Source organism: Sarcophilus harrisii, chromosome 4 (assembly GCF_902635505.1).
Source record: "Sarcophilus harrisii chromosome 4, mSarHar1.11, whole genome shotgun sequence".
Classification (NCBI taxonomy): Eukaryota; Metazoa; Chordata; class Mammalia; order Dasyuromorphia; family Dasyuridae; genus Sarcophilus; species Sarcophilus harrisii.
The window spans coordinates 329,473,541-329,479,890 of NC_045429.1; positions in this window are offsets into that span (position 1 = coordinate 329,473,541).

Below are 6,350 nucleotides of genomic sequence, written 5' to 3' on the forward strand. Positions count from 1 at the left end.
GGTTCTGATAAAAGCCTCATTTCCAAAATATATAGAGAATTGACTCTAATTTATAAGAAATCAAGCTATTCTCCAATTGATAAATGATCAAAGGATAAGAACAGACAATTTTCAGATGATGAAATTGAAAGTATTTCCATTCATATGAAAGTGTTCCAAATCACTATTGATCAAAGAAATGCAAATTAAGACAACTCTGAGATACCACTACACACCTGTCAGACTGGCTAAGATGACAGGAAAAAATAATGATGAATATTGTAGGGGATGCGGGAAAACTGGGACATTGATGCATTGTTGGTGGAATTGTGAATGCATCCAGCCATTCTGGAGAGCACTTTGGAACTATGCTCAAAAAGTTATCAAACTGTGCATACCCTTTGATCCAGCAGTGTTTCTACTGGGCTCATATCCCAAAGAGATACTAAAGAAGGGAAAGGGACCTGTATGTGCAAAAATGTTTGTGGCAGCCCTTTTTATAGTGGCCAGAAGCTGGAAATTGAATGGATGCCCATCAATTGGAGCATGGCTGAGTCATTTGTAGTATATGAATCTTATGGAATATTATTGTTCTGTAAGAAATGACCAGCAGGATGAATAGAGGGAGGCTTGGAGAAACTTACATGAACTGATGCTGAGTGAAATGAGCCGACCCGGGAGATCATTATACCCTTAACAACAATACTATATGAGGATTAATTCTGATAGAAGTACATATTTTTGGCAATGAGAGGATCCAAATCAGTTCCAGTTGATCAATGATGGACAGAATCAGCTACATCCAGAGAAAGAACACTGGGAAATGAGTGTGGACCACAACATAGCATTTACACTCTTTCTGTTATTGTTTGCTTGCATTTTTTTTTTATTTTTACCTTCTTTCTAAATCTGATTTTTCTTGTGCAGCAAGACAACTGTATAAATATGTACACATATATTGTATTTAACATATACTTTAGCACATTTAACATGTATGAGACTGCCTGCCATCCAGGGAAGGGGGTGGAGGGAAGGAAAGGAAAAGTTGTAACAGAAGTTTTCGCAAGGGTCAGTGTTGAAAAATTACCCATGTATATGTTTTGTCAATAAAAAGCTATGATAAAAAAAAATAGAGAAATAACCAGGAATAAGCAGAGCTTACATTCTGGTCAAGGTTCTCTAGTACTAAGTATCATGTGTCTGAAGCTGCCCATTGTACCATTCTGTCTCCTGAGTGTTCTCTTTAAAAATCCGGAATGCTCTCAGCCTATAGGTTGGGATTTTTTGTCGTGAATTTAAAGGAGAATATAAGTAAGAGTTATTCAGAATGAGTAACTTTGTTGTAGGGAATAGCTGCATCGATGAAATTGATCTGAGTATTTCACTATGCAAGGAAGATGAATAATTATTGTAAAATAAAGCTGGTTTTTCTCATGCTCTAATAGATTTTTTTTAGCTCCTACCATCAGTGCTATCCCTAAATAGCTTGTAGCAATAAAAGGAACTGGTAATATAATTCCCCATTTTTATGCTTTCATATTTTTTGGGAAGCTCTCCATATCTGGGAAAGCTTTTCATAATCAAGAATAACATTAAGAGACCATTCTTATAGAAAGGAATACATCACATTTATATAGTACTTTTTGCAGTAGAAATTATCAAACATATTTCTAGTCTGTAAGTGATGTTTTCCTAGGTTCTCCCACTGTTCACTAGCATTCCCTGGGTTACACTCTCCTTCCTGTGGTACCAATGATTTTTGTTGAGTTAGGAATGATGGCTGTTTTTATGGTAGCAAAGAATTGGAAAATGAATAGATGCCCATCAACTGGGGAAAGGCTGAACAAGTTGTGGTATATGAAGATAATGGAATACCATTGTTATATAAAAAAATGACAAAAAAAAACTGATTCTAGAAAGGCTTGGAAAGATTTACACGAACTGATGCTGAATGAAACAAGGAGAACCAGGAATGCATTGTACATATAACAGCAAGAATGTGGGATGATCAACTATGAAAGACTTGGTTCTTCTCAGTGGCTCAATGATCCAAAGCAATCCAATAGACTTTGGACAGAAAATGCCATCTCCATCCAGAAAAAGAACTAAGGAGACTGAATGTAAATCAAAACATGCTATGTTCACTTCTTTTTTCTGTTTTTTTTTTAACCTCTCCCGTGGTTTTTTCCTTTTGCTCTGATTTTCCTCTCCCAATATGATTCATAAAGCAATGTATATTTAAAATAAATATTTTTTTTTAAAGTTAGGAATAATGATGTGTATGACCTCAGGAAACTGGTGAGAAACCTGTCATTCAAATATAAAAAACAAGTTATTGCCATTTTCCTCATTATCTTATCACTATATTCCGATTTTTGATGTTTTTAGGTAAATGATCTGAATTGTAGAGACAAAATATCCAGGTTGTAAAGTCAGGATTACTACCCAAGTTTCCCAATTCAATCTATTGGTATTTGCATTTCAATATGTTGCTTCTGCTTGTTTCTTCATTTTTTTTCCTTTCTTTTCTTTTCTTTTTTTTTTTTTTTGTCTTAACATGTAATTACATGTTACATTTCTTCTTTTTTCTTTTTTTGTCTGAGCATGTAATTTCATTTATGTAGGGAACTTCCAGTAAGGAAACTTTTTTTAAAATTTAATTTGATTTATTTATTTGTATTTGTTTCAAATTACAGTTATTAGTTTCACATCTCAAGAGTTAGGGGTACAGAGTACTCATGATATGGAAAACCCAAATAAAAATTTTTTGGCCCTTGCTTCATACCAAAGAAGTTTAAATTTTGTCTTTTTTCTTTTATGCATCTTTGCAGTACCTTGTTGTAGAGTTTGGCTTAGGTATTTCATCATAGTCTCTGTGTAATATGCTTGCCTTTGTGTCCTCTGTAGCTCCCACAAAATTCCCCCAAAATTTCTTTTTTATGCTGCCCTGAGATATGTTAAAACCACAATGGGGAAAGTAGTGATGCAGAAGAAAATGTAACTTCCTTCTTTCTTCCCCACCCTTCACTAAAGAAAACCACCATTTTACACACATACAACCATATCACACACACTTCTATTATCAATTCTTTCTCTAAAGATAGATAGCATCTTCCTTTATAGATCCTCTCAGTAAAAAACCTTGGGTAGATAGCGGCAGTTCTATAACTTAAAATCTCAGAGAGAGGGACACTACAGAAGCATATATTCAGGTTTTCCTGACTCCAAAGCTATGGTATTTCTTCAGTATATAAGGGGGAAAAAACTATTCTCTTAATTTGCAAAGATAATTCATGTAAGGATATCTGAGTGGAAATGGTCAATCTTGTAGTATTCTGTGTGTTGTTAGTATTACAAAAGTAAATTGCATAGATGATTAACTATGACAGGCTTGGTTCTTTTCAGTGGTTTTGTGATCCAAGGCAATCCTAATAAACTTTGGATGGAAAATGCTATCCACATTCAGAGAGAGAACTATGGAGACTGTGAATCAACACATGCTATGTTTCACTTTTTTAACAAACCTTTTTCTTTTGTTTATTTTCTTTCATGATTTTTCCTTTTTGTTATGATTTTTCTCCTCCAACATGATTCACAAGGAAATATATTAAAGAATGAATGTACATGTATAGCAAAAAAGTTTCTTATGTGTTACTGGGGAAAATTAAAATTAAAAAATCAATCGCATAAGTATGAAATGAACATTAAAATAAATATTTTTCTGTTGATATAAACTTAAGCAAAATTAGAAACTTCAGCCTTACTCTCCATAACGGTAGTAGTTGTTCTTGCTACTATATGACATCTTTTCTCTATGTTTGTTTTTCTGGGTTTTTTTTTTCTCTTATTTTGAAATCAAATAGATATGGAAGCTAATCAAGGGAAGTTAGCTGGCACAGAAGATAGAGCAGTGACCTTGGAATAAGGGAGACTCTTCTTCCTGAGTTCCAATTTGATCTCATATATTTAGTAGCTGTGTTATCCTGGACAAGTCACTTAGCCCTGCTTGCTGCAATTCCTCACCTGTCAAATGAATTAGAAAAGAAGATGGTAAAGCACTCCAGTACCTTTGCTAAGAAAACCCCAAATGGGATCATCAAATCAGACACACATGAATAACAGCAACAACAACTGGAAAGTGTAGGCAGCCATATTAAATTTAGACTAACATCCCTTACCTTATATAGAAAGAAACTTCAAATAACTATGTGATCTAGAAATAAAAAGTCACATCATAAATAAATTTTGGTAACGTGACAAAAAAATATTACAAAGAGATCTATGGATAGGAGAAAGGTTCATTACCAAATAAAGAAAAGAGAGGATCCTAGAAGATTAAAGTTGATCATTTTGATTGCATAAAATTTAAAAAGCGTTTGCATAAATGAATCCAATAAAGCTAAGATAAAAAGAAAAACTTATTCACAGACAATTTTTCTGACAAAGCTTTCATTTCTAAGATGTATAAGCAACTCATTCAAATTTATAAGAAGAGCCATAGGAGGGAGGAAATTTGAAACAAAAGGTTTTGCACGGGTCAATATTGGAAAAATTACTCATGCATATGCTTTGTAAATAAAAAGTTTTAATTAAAAAAAAAGAATAAGAGCCATTCCCCAAATGATAAGGGGTGTAAAAATATAAGTAGGCAGTTTTAGAGGGAAGGTGCCATTCTCTTTGGCAAAAAGTAGATTTATTTAGGAAAAGAGGTTACAAACAAAATGAAGAGATATAATAGACACTATGATTGGTAAATATGAAATAGATTTGGGAGAGCTATAGGTTTACCAAGGAAAGGTGTTTGGACGAATTTATTAAAGGAATATGCCATGAGGTGGAAGTACTCCATTGACTGGCAAGCTAAATCCATCAAAGGAGTTAGCACCCTAAAAGAGTGAGTTAGTTATAAGGAGAAAGACACCTTAAGGCATGGGGGAGAAGTAAGGAGAAAAGCACCATGAGGCAGAATGCTATGGAGGGCTAACCCAAAAGGGAGTCAGCAAAGATGTCATGGGCAATGGGCAGATTTATAGGGAAAATTTAACCATGGGGCTTTGACATAACTTGGATTTCTGACTAGACACAGCAAGGTGGGACTACCCACAACCCCCACAGAGGGTGGGACTGTAAGGTAGAACTTATCTCCAAGCAGGGAATAAGCTTATTAGTACTTCAGTCTTTCTCTGCCAACCCCACTTAGTTACCCAGGACCTCATCACCATCAATTGCTCCTGGCACAGGAAAGTGTAGAGGCAGCACATACTAGGCAAGTGTGACCATTTCTACTACCTTGGCCACTCTCCTCAAATCCTAATGGAGACAAACCAGGATGGAGATTCTAAGAGTTTTGGGAATAGCATAGCTTTCAGCTTGGTCCCCAGCCATCATCCTGGGAGGCAGTCTCTGTAGAGATGAAGCTTGACAATAAAAAAACAAAAACAAAAAAAAAAAAAAAACAAACAAACAAAAAAAAAAAACAAAGAAAATTCTTGCCTCCAAGAACCTCCCCATTATCAAATGATCTTACATCAGAAACTGTTACCGTTTTATCAGTGAAAAGGATATTAAATAAGAGGCATTACTATCTGACTTGCCTCTGAAGCCTAAAGAACATGAGTTCTTTTTCATGAGTTGGAGATAAAATCTTCTCTTTGTATTTTCTTCCCCGTTAGAAGGTGAGCAGGGACTCTTTTACTTTCCTTTTTGCATTTCCAGGGCTTAATACATTGATTTACATATTGAAAATACTTAATAAATGTCTTATTTATTTATTCAACTGGGTATAGGTCAGGTTCCCATGAATGTTTGCTCTGTTGCATCCTGGTTTGTCTTCTGAGGGTTGGGAGAGACAGAGATGGAAACAGGGAGAGGAGGAGAGGGAGAAATCCCATTCAGATTTCGCCAAAAACAAAAGTCTATGCCCGGGAATCTCATTAGATTGATGGACTCCTCAAATTCAAAAGGAATTAAAATTGGTTCAAGTCCTTCATTCTCCAAAAGAGAGGCTGAGGCTCAGAAAGGTCTGGGCCGTACAACAATTTCATTACAGTTGGAATCCAAGCCTTCTTTCTGCTATGGACTGACCGCCTTTATCACCTTCTCTTAAGTAAACCTTCAAGTGCTTTTTTAAATGTCAGCTGTTATTACTCTCCCAACTCCGATACAGACTGTGAGTATTTATAAAGTGCTTTATAATTTGTTGTTCAATCATGTCTGACTGTTCAACACCTCCTTTAGGGTTTTCTTGGCAAAGATATGGGAATGGTTTGCCATTTCCTTCTCCAGTTAATTTTATAGATGAGAAAACTGAGGTAAACAGGGTTAAGTGTCTTGCTAGGAAGTGTCAGAGGTCAGATTTGAACTCAGAAAGA